This window comes from Thamnophis elegans, chromosome 5, assembly GCF_009769535.1.
Source record: "Thamnophis elegans isolate rThaEle1 chromosome 5, rThaEle1.pri, whole genome shotgun sequence".
Lineage (NCBI taxonomy): Eukaryota > Metazoa > Chordata > Lepidosauria > Squamata > Colubridae > Thamnophis > Thamnophis elegans.
In genome coordinates, this window is record NC_045545.1 from 42782557 (window position 1) to 42801390 (window position 18834).

The window sequence follows — 18834 nt, forward strand, 5'->3', positions numbered from 1 at the left end:
AATTCTAGCCAAGAATCTTGGGATTTGTCATCCCAAAAAATATCATAGAAGCTGGTACCAGTTAAAATTACTGTTCTTTTCTGCATTCCATTTGCTTCACAGTTGGAAGCCATTTGCATTAATTTCTCAAATCTCATTCAAGGATGAGAAGTATCATTGTATTATATTCCAGGAAAAAAAAGATTGTTGCCTACCATGAAGTCATGAAATAATTAAATCAAGCAAATTGTTTGCAATCCACTATTTGGGGCTTCTGTGACAATTCTTTCATAAGTTACTCTTCAGTTAGGTAGATTATTGCAGTCTGGAGGAGAGGGGAGACAATAGAAGTGAAGTATTGAAATTAAAGTGAAAACCATATAGCTTATTTATTTGGCCTTGTTATGAATCAGTGTCCTCAACATAACCTAAAAAAAGACAGCTCACATTTCTAGTTAAGATAGGACTTGAGCAAAATCATTTCTTTCTCTACCATTTGCTGCTGCAGAATATATTCCAGGATAGCCTTCTCCAAGACATTTCTCTCTGGATGTATTATGATTGATATCAGGAGTGGGTTCTGGCCGGGGTTACTGCCAATTCGCTTGTGCGTGCACACTGGATGCGTGCTGCGCGCATGCACGCAGTTCAATGGAAATTGTTCTGTGCATGTGCAGAACTCAAAAACAAGATTGAGGTGGCAGTGGCGGCGACCGTGGTACCGGTTTGGAGGCGTGTCCAGCCTGGGACACTACCAGTTCTGTAACCCAGGCCAGCATATCACTACTGGTTTGGTCGAACCGGCCGAACCAGGAGGAACCCCCTCTGGACTGATTCTTACAATTCTCAGCTTTTATGAGATATATTAGCTAAAAATAATCAGAACTCTATATTCTGCATAAATGGTTAGCACCAGATTCAATAACACTGTTCTAGGGCCTTTTTTTAGATGACCTTTTCCCTCCTATATCAAGAGTTCATAAAACTTATTCAATTGCTTTAGCTGACATTCTGAATATCACTCAAATTATTACTTACACTGTAGGGGAATTATATTTTCTCAGGAATAAATAGCTTTTTAATTTATTTTATTGCTGCAAAAAATGTTTTTTTCCCCTCCCAGACAGCAAGCATATCAACTGCAGCAGTAGGGAAGGTGTGGAATGCACTTCCCACATGCCAGAGGCACTTTTGGGTGAGTGCTGGTGATTTCATTTGTGACAAGCACCACTCGCCCCTTCCCTTCCGTCTTCTTTTTAAAAAGCATGTTTCTTTTTTTAAATCTTGAAGGGGGTTGAGCAAATTACAGCCTCATTAAATGTAGTAACCACAAATATGATTAGTTCAGTTAAGACAACTACACTCCTCTTTCCCCTAATAGTAGTAATCCATTCACATTAGATTGCATTGCAGGTATGCTTTTAAATAAGCAAAAGTCAATCAATAAAACCAATCAATATATCTAAGGACTTCGAAGTTCCTAATTCACCATTCCCTTATCCTACAATAACTACATCTTGTATAGAATTAAACTCTAAAAGTAATACCTATAGATTTTAGAGAACAGGTATTTACAGACATTACTTCTTGTCAGTACATGACATGCAATTTGTACAATAGCCTTGCCTGCTTTTTCATCAAATGTGTTTATACAGTACTGGAAAACTCTTACAAGATCATCTGTCAGTGGTACCTAACCATCTATTATTTAAGGTGTGTGTGTCCAAGTGTATGATCCAGCAAATGATGGAATTGAATGGCACAATTGAAACCTTTTTTAATTCTGTGTGATATAATTGGTTAGAATTTTAAATCCTCTGAGATAAACATTCATGTGTGAATATTTTTATGTAAAGTCCTAATCCTCTATGAATATTTCTTGTGTGTTTGTTTTAATGAAACAGGCTAGCAAGAGCATTGTTAACTGTAAGTGTACAGTTGTGCTGCTTCTAAACCCATTGATTTTGAAAGGGGGTTTCAAATCGAATCTCTGATTAATGAAAATATAATTCATTAAAGTACGGAGACTAGAAAAATGTTACAAATTCACAGAGAATAGATCTGAATGAACCTATTTTGAATTTATGAAAAACATGCTATTGGAAAATAGCCAATCTTTATTAATTTATTTGCATATGAGAGTCTGTATAGATATATATGTAAACGTGTGTGTAAGATTCCATTATTATTTAATAGTTTTTTGTTCCATATTTTTAATTATATTTTAATAGGCTGGCTAGATTGGCTTTACTATCATACACTTATCATGATTTAAGCTTCCATATAAGCTCATTCTTTGATCTTTCAATATATGACAAATATTGTCATAGAGCACATGAATAAAAAATAAAATACATATTAACAATAGCAGATGAACATTGTAAATAAATATAGATTGCTCCTTAATTAAACATCCAGAAAAATAGCAAATCCATCAAGCTATTTGTGAGCATTATCAAGTCATTTCAATTCTCGACAAACCAGAAACAATAGTATAGAAGGAGTTTTTAGTATTGTTGTAAGGATTATGACTAGCTTGCGGCTATCATTTTAAATCAGTTTAAGAGGCAGAGTTTTTCATACTTTCTCTATTTTATGTTGCTCTGGTTGTTAAAAAATATTGCCATATTATGTAGTCAAATAATCATCATAATAATGCAATAGATATCAACTCTCCAACTACTGACATTCCGTAATAGCAGAAGCTTCAGAATATGACTTGACTAGGCTTTATTCAAGACAACAAATAGACTTACCTCTGCACACTTCTCTACTGAAAAATACAGAAAAATAACCTTACCAATAATCTCTCTCCCTCCCTCCGTCTTTCCTTCTGCCATTTTCTCCTATCCCTTTGAGTCAATAGATTGTTGGTTGCCCCCCCCCCACCCCCGCAACTTGGAGACACCTTATCCATGTTTACGGAATGATCCTGACTGGTCTGAGAATAATTGATTCCCATCTCTTAGAGGGAAGGAGGAATGGGTAGAGAGAGATGGGGAGATGCAAATGGTAACTCCAGGCGCAAAAAGGGAAGGAAGGAAGAACTAGAAAGGGAGGTGAAAGGGCTGAAGTTGGCAAGATAGGAATAAAATGTTCTCAGGCCTAATGGGTGAAATAATTCTTATGCCAACATGGAACAGTGTGTCTGATGCTAAGTGTTACGGGGTGGGTGTCAGAAATCTGTACACACACAAGAGTGGAAGGAAAGGCCTATGATTTAAACTCTGGGAATGACAATTCCTCCTTTGATTGTAGAAGACAAGAAGTGTTATGCTTCTCTAATTTCCATTTCTTCATTGGCTGGCTTTTCCCCTCTTGAAATACCTATGCCCTCCCTGCCTTGGGGTTTTGGAGGGGGGAAGCATTTTCATATCTTGTTTGGCTGAAGTTGGAAAGATTTTCCCTATCAATTATTTCTCCCCCACCATACATCTCTTTCATTTTGAAATCTCCCTCCTCAGCTTTAGGCAGAACAGTTTGTCTTTTTCATGCGCTCATTAGTCATGCACACACCTCCCTTCTCTTTCCCAGACCAGCTTCTCTTTTCTTCAAAGTAAGACCTGCTACTAAAGATGAAATGCATGAACAGTCAGGTAGCTTGGGTTTCTGAAAGTATTCATTTATTTCAATGATTTATATGGTCATTCATCTTACACAATATAACCCTGGGCAGTTACCAATCAAATGGTAATATTAAAACACAGACATACACATACACATACACACACACACACAGACAGACATTAAAGAGCACACTGTAATCAGGTACAATAGCAACTTTCCAGCAACTGCACATGTGCTGGATTCAATTTTCATCCTGCCTGGGGAAAGAATATTGCAGCTGGAACTGCCGAAGGGCATGAAGGATGGATCATCCATCAGTCACTGTCATTCTGTACCTGTGTAGCCCTTTCAATATATCCTTTCTGCTCAACCTGGGACCCCAAATAAATTGTAAGGCACCTGTGTAGAAAGGATACAATAATCCAGATGGATTGCTGCAGTGGTGAAATTCAAAATTTATTTACTACTGGTTCTGTGGGCGTGGCTTGGTGGGCATGGCAGGGAAAGGATACTGCAAAATCTCCATTCTCACCCCACTCTGGAGCCAACCAGAAGTGGTATTTGACAGTTCTCTGAACTATTCAAAATTTCTATTTCTCTAGAACCTGTCAGAACCTGCTGGATTTCACCCCTGGATTGCTGGTCAGAACTTGGCGCAACAACAACAATGGCAAGAAGAAACAGGCCTGTTAAAGTGAGATACCAAAGTCATAAAGTGGTAAATGAGTTGTTAAGTAAGGCATAATCTGTCTCACATTGCGAAACGTCTGCCTGCTTATCCCGTGAGCTAATAATGTATATAACATAAGAAAAGGGTTGGGTCTATCTAACATAGCATGGAATAAATCTCTGGAAAATTAGTCTGCCTTCCAAATTCTTCTTTTTTTTAAAAAAATGACCCAATTTCTGATAGTGAACTAGAACTTTGTTAGGGTGTTTCATCTTTTTGAAGAGATGGAGATGGTGCCAATATTCAAAGTCTTCTGGCATATTATTATTACTTCTGTCTGGAAAAAGATACCTGGAAAACAGTCTGTAAGGGAGGAAGTCAATCTCAAACTCTGCTTTGGATTTTTGAAACATCGGTCCCAAGGCAAAATTGAAAAAGTCACCCTACATAACAAGGAAATGTGTAGGATCTGGATTAAATTCAGAGGTGGATGCCTCTTTGGTTAGCGCTATGGATGTACTTCCCTGGGATACCTTCAAAATAATGACTGCTGCTGGCCAATAAAGAATATACATTTATATTAAAGACACTTTTTTCTTCCTAGCATTTTCACATAAATACAAGAGGATCCACTTTTCTTTCCAGATCAACTGAGTATTAATCCTGGTCCACCCTCACCCAGATGGCTTTCATAACTAAAACTCACAGTCTCTTGGTTTCCAGCCTGGTGCTCTAATCATGGACCAAACTGAATCTCAATTTCCACTAATAAGATATGCCTCCCACCCCAAACCAAACCTCTCCTCTAGTGGAGACTGAAAAAGTGACTTATTTTAATCCAAGAAATAGACCTCTGGGAAAAGCAACGGACCAAGGCGGGGGTGCAGGGGTATGTGGGGAAAAAGGTATTTCCAGCTCCACAGCAGCCTCAGGTTAAGGTTTAGAATCTCAAAAAAAGAAAGTCTGAAAGATTTGAAAGAGCATGTATTTCAAGCATCAGCTATTAGAGAAAAAAAATAGATTAAAACATTAGCATTTCTATATAAAGAGGGGCACCCATCGGGCAAGTTGGATAGTAAAAAAAAATCAAGATGGTACTTGTAATGTGTTTCAAATCCCGTCCCTTTGTATATACACATTGCTGTATATTAATGTAGGTATAATTTTATTTATTTCAGATTTCAGATTTAATTTATTTGTATGCCGCCCTTCTCCGGGAGGGACTCAGGGTGGCGAACAACTCAAAAGGGGAAAGGGGATACAAACACAATACATATAATTAAAATACACAAGAATCATACGGCCATACAAGTCGAGAGGGGAGGGGAGCTCATCAACCCCAGGCCTGCCGGCACAGCCAGGTTTTGACGGCTTTCCGGAAGGCCTGGAGAGGGGTGAGGGTCCGAATCTCCGCGGGGAGTTCATTCCAAAGGGCCGGAGCTGCAACAGAGAAGGCCCTCCCCCGGGTAGTAGCCAGATGGCATTGGCTGGTAGACGGAACCCGGAGGAGGCCGACCCTGTGCGATCTAACGGGTCTGTGGGAGGTAATTGGCAGAAGGCGGTCTCTCAAGTACCCAGGTCCAATACCATGAAGGGCTTTATAAGTTACGACTAGCACTTTGAAGCGTATCCGGAGACCGATCGGTAACCAGTGCAGCTCACGGAGGATAGGTGTAACGTGGGTGTACCGAGGTGCACCCACAATCGCTCGCGCGGCTGCATTCTGGACGAGTTGTAGTCTCCGAATACTCTTCAAAGGCTGCCCCATGTAGAGCGCATTGCAGTAGTCCAGTCTTGAGGTCACGAGGGCATGAGTGACTGTCGCGAGTGCCTCCCGGTTCAGGTAGGGGCGCAACTGGTGCACCAGGTGAACCTGGGCAAATGCCCCCATGGTCACAGCTGACAGGTGATGTTCTAAGGTTAGCTGTGGGTCCAGGAGGACTCCCAAGTTGCGCGCCCTGTCTGAGGGGCGTAAATTTTCACCCCCCAGCCTGAGTGATGGAATACTGGCCAAATTCTTGGGAGGGAAACACAACAGCCACTCGGTCTTGTCTGGATTGAGTACAAGCTTGTTAACTCCCATCCAGACCCTGACAGCCTCCAGGCACTGGCACATCATGTCAACAACATTTGTCAACAATAAGAGTAGAACTTCAACTGTACAGTCTTGCACAGTCTAGTTTTTTTTCAAATCCCCAATGCTCCTCTGCAAATGATTAAATTTGTCCATCTGTTAAGTTATACATAAAAGTATCAAATTTTCTCTTGGATTCCCTTATAATCTCTCATATGATTTTGAAGCATCTAACCGGTCCCTTTTTAATGGGATGTTTGGTCCATTTTTTTGTCTGCCCGAAGCACTTCTTAGTATTTTCTACGTATGTTTCTTTTACCCCGTTATTTCAATGAGCTGTACAGCTCATGTACAGTTGAAGCTCTACTCTTATCATTTTTATCTCTGAATGTTTGCATTATAATAAAGTCTTTTATATTTTATACTTTAAAAGAAAAAAGTTTTGATTTCATCTGTGCTGAGATTGTTCTAGCATCCAAGATGAGGAAAGATGAATCATCTAGTCACAAACCTTTTCTTCTAGCATTTGTCTGGCAAGTTTGCTTTTTTCAGATCAACCACTATTGATCCATTGGTTGCAGTAGGAATTGACTAATCAGCCTGTCTCCAAAGCCTGACATGGGCTGAGAATAGTGGTGAAATTCATTTCTTACTACCAGTTCTTTGGGTATGTCTTGGTGAGTGTGGCAGGAGAAGGATACTGCAAAATCTCCATTCCAACCCACTCCAGGGGAAGGATACTGCAAAATCTCTTCCAACCCCACTCTGGGGCCAGCCAGAGGTGGTATTCGCTCGTTCTCCAAACTACTCAAGATTTCCACTACCAGTTCTCCAGAACTTGTCAGAAACTGCTGAATTTCACTCCTGGTAGAGAGAGAGAGAGAGTACAGTAACTGGCCCACAGTCACCCAGCTGGCTTGCATGCCTAAGGCAGGACTAGAACTCACTGTCTCCTAGTTCTCAGGCTAGCATCTTCACCACTTTATCAAAGTGGCTCTCATCCAAGCTATGCACTATTGTGTGTGTGGGGGTGGTTGTTTTTTTTTTTGCTCTTTGACCTTTTAATCACTAGCAAGACCTGTCTCTGCTTAGGAGGTGGTTACTAGGAGAGGCTCTGCTTATAAGATAGATGGTGAGAGTGGAAACTACTAAACCACTATCCCAGTAAGAGGCAAACTATGTTGTATAGACCCAGGGAATTTCTGGGAGAGAAGATCTGAGACTTCTGCTTCTATCATATGAGTTTATCCATTCTGCTATAAGAAAACTAAAGGCTTATGGAAAGTCATACTTGGACTTAAAGAGAACCATCTTCTTGGCAAGATGAATCAGTAGTTAATAGAGCAAAAAAAAAAAAAAAAAGAAGCTATTCAAGAGTTGTTTAAATTTATTTGATATAGACAGCAAGGTCCTCAGAATAAAGAAGTAAGTAATCCAAATAATGTGACAACAATCACCCACAAGGTCATGAAATGGGAGTACAACATGAGGACCATTAAAAAAGCGACTGTTATTTTTCTTCTGATTCTTGGTTTAATTAATTCTTACATACACATAGGTTATACCACAGCTTCCTACTTAATTAATTAGACTTGTTGGCGGGGGGGTCAGTGCTGTCATTGGTCTTAATTCCATGGCATGTGACTGAATTTGTGCATGTGTCAACATTATAAGAATATGCATAAAGGTGGGGCTTTGTCTACCTCTTGTTTATTTGACACGCTCCCCCTCTAATGGATCCCATTAGATGAGATTTTTAATATCCTTTTCATTTTCACCTAATTGTTTATTGCACAGGTACAGAACCCATTATGTTTGAATCAGAAAGATCAACACTGAAGAGCCTGAAGGGCCACCAATAACCCAAAACTATATATTGACATGGTAGCTTTGAAAGTATCATTAGCAAAACATCTATATGTTCAAATTAATTCTCATTATAATAATTGAAGTACAACAAGTTTCATATTGCCTTTAAATTAAGCTTCAAGTTCTTCCAATGCTACAGGGCTAATGTAGCTCACAATTAGGAGGAGGCTAGACAATCCATGCCTCATTGAGTCATCATTTCATGGATACTTCCTGACTAGATTTCTCAATGCCTTCAACAATGCCTGAGCTTCTAAAAGGAATGGTTTCCCTGGAAAAGTTGAGATGAAAACAGTTCATGTTGAACTGTATAGCACTGTCAAGCATCAGCTCAGGAAATGTTTTATGACATTTTGTATTATGTAATAAGCATCTTAGGATAATATTTTTCTCATGTTTTATAAAATTGGCCAAACTTCCATTCCACAGGAGTCATGGATCCTGAATTTTGGACACATTCTTTAAGATAACTCATTTGAAGTGCCTTGATTCAAAAAACCATTCACTGTGGTACACCATATTGTGCAGTGAAAAGTTACAGGAGTAAGAGTTTTAGTAGTGTACTAGAGAACCTGTGACCTTGGGTCATACTTTCAGAGATATTTCCTTACTAGATTCCTTAATCTCTTCAACGAAAAGCTTCTAATGTAATGCCTTCACTGAAAAACTTGGGGTACATTCAGAGATTTATCAGCCTTGAAACTAGCCCATGTTGAACTCCATAGTGCATTCCAACATCAGCACAGGAAATGTTTTATCACATTTTGTATTATGTCATGAAGTATTTAATAATAATTTTTATGTCAAAGTTTTTTTAAAAATTTGCCAAATTTCAATTTCACAGGGATCATGGGTCATCTGTGGATTTTGGATATAGTCTTTAAACCAGCCTATTTCAGATACCTTTCATAGATAGATAGATAGGTAGGTAGGTAGGTAGGTAGGTAGGTAGATAGATGAGAGAGAGAGAGAGAGAGAGAGAGAGAGAGAGAGAGAGAACATGATAAGCTAGGAGTTGGTGGCATTGTATAAGCTTTGTTGATCCCATCATATAATTTTTGAAGGTTATATCAGCTTTCACCAACTTAGTGTTTTGGCCAAGCTAGTTAAGAATTATGGGTTTTGAAGTCCAGAACATTCAGAGAGGATTTGGTTGGAGAAGGTAGATAAATGGTATATAGATCATGTAGGAAATGTTTTAAAATATGAGTGGAATTTATTCTTAATCAATTTAAACAGGAGGCTCCTCCTCATCTGCTATACAGACATTTTCTACAGCAATATGGGGGGGGGGAATTTAGAATTAATAGTTCATGTATGTCTTAGATGGTCCTCTAAGTGGTTTTTTTTAAGGCACAGAAAAACTAGATAGTTATGCACAATTCCTTTAAAGTACAGTAACACCACGTACAGCTTTTTAAAAACCATGTACTCAGATCAGCTAGTGGGTAATTGGACAAAGATGTTATATAACAGAAGACTTCCAATTTTATTAATTTATCTTTACCCTAAGAAAATAACCAAGAAAGAGTTATCCTAATTTCCTGTTCTCACAGGAACCTTTCCATATAACTTAAAGTTTTTTATTTACATAAGGTACTAAGAGCAACTGTTTGCTGAGACAGCAGTTTAAACCGCCAGTTCATGGAAGCACAAAAGAATAGAGGAACCAAATTCTTCACTTTTTTTATTGCTTCCATGGTATCAATATAACACAATGACTTTGAAGATCACAAATGCCGTTTTGCCATTGTTTTTTGTTTTTGTTTTTTTAATAATGGAGAAAGTTCATAAAAAGGTAATAACCATTTGTCTAAACTTTTTTAAGTGACCTTTTTGTCATCCACTTCAGTCCAATTCAATTTCTTTGCAAAACATGTCAGCAGAAACTCTGCTCCCTCAAACATGTTCAGTCACTACAATATATATAAATCTATATATTGAAACAAAGGGATTGCAGACAATGGTAATGGGGCACATAGTGAACATAGCAACCAAACATATTCTGCAAGTCAGCAAATTTGAAAAGCATCTTCTCAACCTGTTTAAAGACTCCTGCCCCCACCTCCCAAGCTAAAGAAGAAAGATTTACTTCATTCCCCCAACAACCTCAAGGAATCACCAAACATCATAACAAGGGGAGTGTCCTTTCTCCCTTAAACAAGGAATAGAGATCCTCCACATGTTGCTGAACCAGAATTCCTAGTATCGTTCATCACTGGTCATGCTAACTAGATTAAATGTAGAACTGTGTTTCAGCAATAACTGGAGGATCACACATTCTCACACTTGCTCAAACAGTTCAAAGTAACTCTATGAAAGATGGCTGTTGCCATGACACATATTCCCACCACTTCAAACAAAAAATATGTTTTTCTTGGAGAAAAGCTGTTTTTATTCGTATGCTAATCTGATTAAAGGTGGCTCAGTGGCTAAGACGCTGAGTTTGTCGATCAGAAAGGTTGGCAGTTTGGTGGTTTGAATCCCTAGCGCCACGTAACAAAGTGAGCTCCCGTTACTTGTCCCACCTTCTGCCAACCTAGCAGTTGGAAAACATGTAAAAAGGCAAGTAGAAAAATAGGAACCACCTTTGGTGGGAAGGTAACAGCATTTTGTATGCCTTTGGTATTAAAGTCTGGAAGGAGGGACGCGACAACCAGGGTGAGCAAACTAACTTCTTTATTTACAAGCAACGATGACAGCGATTCGAATGGGCGCGGTGCGCGCCAAGGTATTTATATTAACAGAACAACCAATAGGAACCCGGGACTTGGGCAGCAACTGCTGTCAAGTCCCGGTCCAATCAAAAGTAACTTTCGGCCGGCAACAGCTCCTGCTGCGTCCCGTCCAATCAGGAAGCAGCAGGCTGTTGCTGGCCTTTGGGAAAGTGCTGAATGAACTATAAACTGACTGAGCCTAATTTACATGGCTCATGAATATTTAACACCCCTTCCCCCCAGCTCCGCGCATGCTCCCCGGGTGGAGCATGTGTAGTCCTGTAAATAGGCGGGGTGGCACCGGACCCGCCCAGACCTTCGCAGTTCTACAGGAGTCGTCGGCGGAGGTGGACCTGCTTGTAGTAGCTCCTCCCTGAAGGGGGTGTAGCTCCAAGGCACGCCCTCTCGAGAAGGCCCAGAAGGCGGGCTCAACAACAATGGTAGGCTGGGACGAGGTGGCGCGTCCTTAACAACAGTGTAAGGCATGGGAGGAGTGTCACTGGGGAAGGTTGGAGCAATAGGTGGGGCCTTTTCTGCGGCGGCTTGAGTAGTCTGTTGGTGTTCCCTGCAGGGGGTGCTCGGGTAGGCCGGGCCTGGTGTGGCGAAGGCCCGATGATGCGTTTCTTCGGTTTGAGCTCCTGGCAATTGAGAGGCAAGGCCTGGTTCGGCGAAGGCCTCATTCGGCAACCCCGGAATTGCGGTGTTGTCTTCAGCAGAGTCTGGGTTGCCGGCTTGTGGCGGGAGGCGCCTCCTTAATTGATCCAGGTGGCGCCTCCATTGGGATCCGTCAGCCAGTCCGACCCTAAAAGAACAGGGGCCTGTCAGGGCGGTTACGGTGGCCAGAACCCATTGAGTATCCCCTGAGAAGGAACGGGCCCAGACTGAGTCCCCAAGTTTAAAAGAACGGGGAGGGAGAACCCCCAGGTTGCTCGGATGATCCCCTGAATAGAGCGGATGAAGCCTATCCAGGGAAGTCCGCAGACGCCGGCCCATCAAGAGCTCTGCGGGGCTTCTGTTGGTTGTTGGGCAGGGAGTGGAATGCTGGCTTAGTAGGTAAGCCGCCACTCTCGCCTGCCAGTCGCCCCGGTCCATGCGGCCCAGGGCCTCCTTCGCTGAGCGGACCGCCCGCTCTGCCCGGCCATTGCTGGCCGGGTGGTACGGTGCTATGGGCGCATGCCGGATCCCTTGCTCGGCCAGGAACTCTTGAAATGTGGTGGACATAAATTGGGGCCCATTGTCCGAAACTACTAGGTCCAGCAACCCATGGGTTGCAAATAGCCTTCTCAAGGCCCGGACCGTCCTCTCGGCTGTGGTGGAGCCCATCAGGACCAGCTCCACCCAGCGGGAGTAGGCGTCCACCACAATCAAGAAATTCTGGCCGTGGAAGGGACCAGCGAAATCAATGTGGAGGCGTGACCATGGGCCTCTTGGAGCCTCCCACTCACGAGCAGGCCCGGCGGGGGGATTGGGCCTGGACTGTTGACATGGGGTGCAGTGGCCTACATAGGCCGCTATCTCTGAATCCAGCAAGGGCTACCAGACATAGCTACGGGCTAACGCCTTCATCCACGCTATGCCTGGGTGATCCTTATGGAGCAGAGTCAGAACTTGTGGCCGAAGTGCTTCAGGGATCACTACTCGATCCCCCCAAACGAGACACCCCCCGTGGAGGGAGAGCTCCGCTTGTCTAGTTTTGAAGGGCCGGAAGCCCTCTGCCACCTTGTCTGTAGGCCATCCCCTCAAGACCCAGGAAGCGACCTGGGAGAGGATTGGATCGGCCTTAGTGTAGGCCGCGACATCCGCGGCAGAGATGGGGAGGCCGGAAGACGCGATGGTGAGGATAGAGAGGCTGGGCACAAGGGCGGTATCAGTCTCCGGCAAGGGGCAGCGGCTCAGGGCATCAGCGTGCCCTAGCTGCTTGCCCGGACGGTACTGCAGCGTATATGAGTACGCCGCAAGGAACTCCGTCCATCGTGTCATGCGGGGGGAGAGGATGGGGGGGGTCGGCTTGTCACCCGCAAGAAGCCCAAGGAGTGGCTTATGGTCAGTGACAAGAGTGAAGGGCCGACCACAGAGGTAATCGTGAAACCTCTTAATCCCGGACACTGCAGCCAGAGCCTCCTTGTCGATCTGGCTGTAATTACGCTCCGCCGAGGAGAGTGTCCGGGAATAAAAGGCCACCGGGCCTCCGAGCCATTCGGGAGGACATGGCTCAGGACCGCCCCGACCCCGTAGGGGGAGGCGTCAAACGCTAACGTCAGAGGCATCCTGTCATTGTACTGAATCAGGACTGCCGCTGACGTCAGAGTCTCTTTGACAGCCGCGAACGCATGCGCTTCGCGGCTCCCCCAGCGCCAGGCCGCAGATCGGTCGAGCAACCGATGAAGCGGCTCGGCTAGTGACGCCTTGTGAGGTATGAAGGGGGCGTAAAAATTCAGAAGCCCTAGGAACGCCTGCAGCTCCGCCTTGGAGGTGGGTGCCGGGGCGTTCCTAATGGCTGCAACCTTTGAAGGCGTGGGGTGGATGCCTTGGGCATCAATCAAGAAGCCCAAGAATTCCACCTTAGGCACAGCAAACGAGCATTTGCTGCGCTTAAGTTTTAGGCCCGCGCCCCTGAAACGACTGAGGACCTTCCTGAGTATCTCGATGAGTTCTGAGCGGCTGGAAGCAGCGATCAGAACATCATCGAAATACGGTACAACGCCCGGTAGCCCATGGAGCAGCCACTCCATGAGGCTTTGGAAGATCCCCGGGGCTACGGAAACGCCGAATTGAAGGCGGCGACAACGAAAAGCCCCACGATGGGTGACGATGGTCTGGGCAGCCGCCGCATCATCATCCACCGGGAGCTGTTGATAGGCCTGCGCCATATCCAGTTTGGCGAATGTGCAACCCTGCCCCAAGGAATGGAGCAGGTGTTGCACTACAGGGACTGGATAGGGGTTTGCCTGAAGGGCCAAGTTGATCGTCGACTTGTAGTCGGCGCAGATCCTCACCGACCCGTCCGGCTTGATTGGGAGGACAATGGGTGTCTCCCAGCGGGAATGGTCCACGGGCTCAATGACTCCCTGCGCCAAAAGTTTATCAAGTTCGGCGTCAACCTTGGCCCTCAAGGCAAAGGGCACCCTGCGGGCTTTCAGCCTAATGGGAGCAACCTGGGGATCGAGGCTCAGAGAGATGGGGGTGCCTTTATAGCAGCCAAGCTGGCCGTCGAAGACATCAGCAAATTCCTTTAATATGTCTTCTATGGAAGAGGGAACTACCCGATGCACCCCCCCAATGGACAATCCCAGGGCAGGGAACCAATCCAGGCCCAAGAGGGCCGGTAGGTCGTCCCTAACAATCAGGATGGGCAATTTCCCTTGGAACGGGCCGTAGCGCACTGAGATAGGGAATGAGCCCAGAGTGGGAATTAACTTCCCTTGGTAGTCCCGCAGGGAAACCTCAGAGGGCAGCAATTGGCTCTGGGAAACTTTTGGACAGAGGCGGGAGAAAAGGAACCAGGGCAAGAGAGACCGGGAAGAGCCGGAGTCCACCTTCATCCGGCAAGGCTGACCTTCCAGCTGGACGGAGGCTGCGACCTTCCGGGCTCCCGCAGCGGCTTGGCTAGCTAAACAGTCAGAGGCATTCGGCTGACAGGTGGAGTAGCAGTCTTCAGCCCGCCGAGCAGGCTGCGGCTGCTGGCGGCGCGGCTGCGCCTGAGACCGGACCGTAGGTTGCAGGAACGACGGTGCTGGCAGGAGGGCCCTGCAGACTTTAGCCAGGTGGCCTTCTCCCTTGCATCTACGGCAGATCGCGGTGCGGAAGGGACAGGCCGTGCGGGTGTGACAGCCGCCACACCCCCGGCAGGGCACGTTAGCACCTGGTTGTGCCGCTGACTGCGGCTGGGGCTTCCGTTTAGGCTGTGCCCTCATTTGTCCCACAAAATCTTCCTCAGGGTCGTCTAAGGGCAGCTGGTCATCGATCATATGGGTTTGCGTCGGTGGTTCCGCTGGCGGCTGGTCAGGAGAAGCAAGCTGCAAGCGCTCGATATTGGCCGTGGACTGCTCAGAGAGCTCGGCTGCTCTGGCAGTCTCCACGGCCTGGAGCAAGGTGATATGGTGGTTGCGGAACATGCGGCTTCGCAGGTTGACATCGCGGACCCCGCACACAAACTGTTCCACAAGATTCTCCTCTAAATTTGAAAAGTCACATTGAGCGGCCACCGTGCGCAGCGACTCGAGGAACTGGCTAATGGATTCATTCCTCTTCTGGACCTGGCGGCGAAATGCAAAGCGGCGTGCGATCACCGGTGGGGTGGGGGCGTAATGGTTTTTTAGTCTTGACATCAGCTCGTCCCACCCCAGCTTGTACGCTGGCCTAGGGGCGGCCAAGGCTCTTGCAGAGGCGAACATTGTGGGTTCGCAACAGGAGAGGAAGAAGCTGCACTTCTCTTCTTCAGTCTGTGCCTGGTTCTTGGATGCTATTAAATAGCATTCAAACCTTTCCATAAATCCCTCCCAGGATTCTCCGGCAGATCCAAAGGGGGCGAACGGAGGGAGCGCAGAAGTCATCTTGGCACAGATCTCGGTGGCGAGAGAGATGGATGAAGGGGAGGGGAAAAAAATTCTTTTTTTTTCTTCCAAACAGTGTTCGTTGCTGGCCTGGCGCGGCGGCAGCTAACTACCCTCTCTCTCTCTCTTTCACCCTAGCGTCGCGGAATCGCCGATCCCACCTTCGTCGCCAGTATTAAAGTCTGGAAGGAGGGACGCGACAACCAGGGTGAGCAAACTAACTTCTTTATTTACAAGCAACGATGACAGCGATTCGAATGGGCGCGGTGCGCGCCAAGGTATTTATATTAACAGAACAACCAATAGGAACCCGGGACTTGGGCAGCAACTGCTGTCAAGTCCCGGTCCAATCAAAAGTAACTTTCGGCCGGCAACAGCTCCTGCTGCGTCCCGTCCAATCAGGAAGCAGCAGGCTGTTGCTGGCCTTTGGGAAAGTGCTGAATGAACTATAAACTGACTGAGCCTAATTTACATGGCTCATGAATATTTAACATTTGGCATTTAGTCATGCCGGCTACATGACCACGGAGACATCTTCGGACAGCGCTGGCTCTTCAACTTTGAAACTGAGATGAGCACCACCCCCTAGAGCCAGAAACGACTAGCACATATGTGCAAAAGGAACTTTACCTTTAATCTGATTAATCAGGTAAGATTTCTTAAATTGGTCCGAAAAATAATTATGTTCAGTTTCATGTAATTATGAAACATAATGAAGACTTATAAAGAACATGAATAGTTTCCTTGCTATGTAGCTGTAGCTAAAATTACATTTACAAAATCCTTTCTCTTCATGGAAGTCACAGCAACTTTAGGCCAGAAGGAGAGGTGGCCTGAGAAGGGCTGAAAACAGCATCCTTCCTTAACCAATGTTGATTTCAGCAATTGCTCTAGGAAGTGTACCTGATGAATGGAATGGAGAGAAAAGCAACTGAATCTCAAAAGACCTAATGCCTTGTCTGGCATTGGTCTGCAAACTTTGTGGGTTTCATCCTTAATTACCTATGCTTCCTGTAGAAATAAAAGGCAGGGTTGTCCAACTTCTTAAAGTGGAAGAATGCGGATTCTTGAGCTCCTGGTGGGAACATCAAGCGGTAGGCGATACTAGCAAAATTGGATGAAGTCACTATATGCTTTATATACACTAAGACACCCATTTATTTAGATGAGGAAGCATCTCGAGAATCACTGCTGATCTTCCACAAATATCTATTATCGGAATAGATGAATACAAAATAGAATAAAAAGGCCTGTGATCCCAACTAAGCTTGCTGATCCCACAAAGCAATAAGTTGATTATTATGCCTCAGTGAATTCTAAAGAAAAAAAGATCAGACAAGAAATTTCCACTGAGGGATATTAATTTAATACTGGGAGGAAAGTAAAAGCCATATGAAAGGCCAACCTCGGAATTTTCTTAAAGTATGAAATCTACATAGAAGGTTGTGTTCAAAGTAATGGTTGTCCAGAGAAGCCAGTGTGGTGGAGATATAATTTGCTTTAATCCTTTAATGGTGGTCAACTGATGAGCAGCTCAAGATGTCAATTAGCTTGAGAAGTATTCAAATTCTCTTTTATTTATAAAATGTATTCTTATTGAACCAATGTAACAGAAAATATGCATACATATAGCAATGGTAAAATAATGTAGCATTAAACATTTATAAAATGTGGCAAGAAAAACATTTGGAAATTATAAGCAAACGAATTTAATAATTTAACAAGATTGATTCAAAAGTTCTCTCCCTTACCCCTTCGTCATAAAAAAGACCATAAAGTTAAACTTTTAGAAGAGGCCATTTAGGTCAAGGAGTCCAACTCCCTATCCAGTATAAAAAATTAAATTAATACATCACTTGTCTGACTTCCACTTGTATCTTCTCCAAATATCTGTTTCTACTCCCAAACTGAACTGTTTAGGGTTTCCCCTATAACAATCCATTAAGAGTCTGTCTTCCTTGAATATTCCATCCAGCGTTCTGTAATGCAACATGTACACATGTCAGAGGATGCTTTGCTTGGCCGAAATAAAAACATACAATGTCCATAGCATTCTCACAATATGTTGAGGAAGTCAATAAAAATGTAAACTTTGTGTATCAAGACTTATTATTGATAAAATGACTACACTTTTCAAGTGCCTACAGATGGATCCATTTATAAACTCCTCTAGAATCTTCCCAGATCAGTCTGATTGATCTCTACTTTGCTGGTCTTCTTTTCCCCAATTTCTGAAGATCATGATATTTATTCTCACCTAATTATATAATATTTTAAAACTCTCCAGATTTTTCAAGACTAAAGATAAAAGTTCAAGATAAAAATTCAGTCAAACAATTATCTGATTCTTTCAGAACTCCAGGATGCAATTCATCTGGCCCTTGAGATTTAACCTGAAAGTAAACAGATAGCCCTTTATTATTTTTATCAATTTCAGGATTCAATCCTGTCATTCCTCCTGTTTTTCAGCACTTCCTGGTACTAAACATACATTTTTGTTGAGGTACACTGAATAATATAGTGGTATCTCGGTACTCGGTTCTGGGAGGCATGATGAGTGCCAAAATGATGAGTACTGAACAAATTTTTCTGATAAGGAAAAATGTTGTTGAGTCACAAGGCAGTCAACACTGGGAAGTTCTAGCTTGTGTGTTGACTACCAAATTTGATGAGTTTCAAAACAGTTGAGTATCAAGGTACCACTGTAGTTAAGTTACTCTCTTTTCTTTCCCGTTAAGATTTTGCTGAAATACTTATTCTGAGAAGCTGATCAACACTGATCAGTTAATTGCTTGCTGGCCATAAAGAAAGATTATGACTTAGACTTTCAGACTTTATTTTTTATATTTGGTCTCCAGAGTTGGGTTTCCAATGTCACAATCAATACCATGACCTCATTCAAGGTTATGCTAGCTTCCTTCATTTTCCAAATAGCACCTTAAGAATATCAGAAAAGTCTTGCTTTTGTTTTTCAGTGTGACCCATCAGATGCCTCTGAGATGTATTTAATCTTCTTGAAACCCATCCAGATTTGTAACTATCACAACATATTGTGGTAATGAATTGCACAAATTAATCATGCAGTATTAAGAACATACCCTTTTCCAGAATCAATGTCAGGTTTTTTTTTGATATGAGTATTAACCACTACTGTCTTGATATTGAAACTGAATGTGCTTTTCCATTGCCATAAAACCTAGACCAGAAACAATGGATATAAGTTGCAGAACTTTAGCTTTCATTTAAATATAAGGAAAAGCTTCCTGATATTAAGAACTGTACAACAGTTGAAAGGTTGTGTTCTCGATCTTGAGAGATTTTTAGGAAGAAACTGGACAGCCAACATTCAAACCTTGGTTAATTGGATTTCTTGTACATTGTGGAGGCTTTAAAAGATGCTTCCTT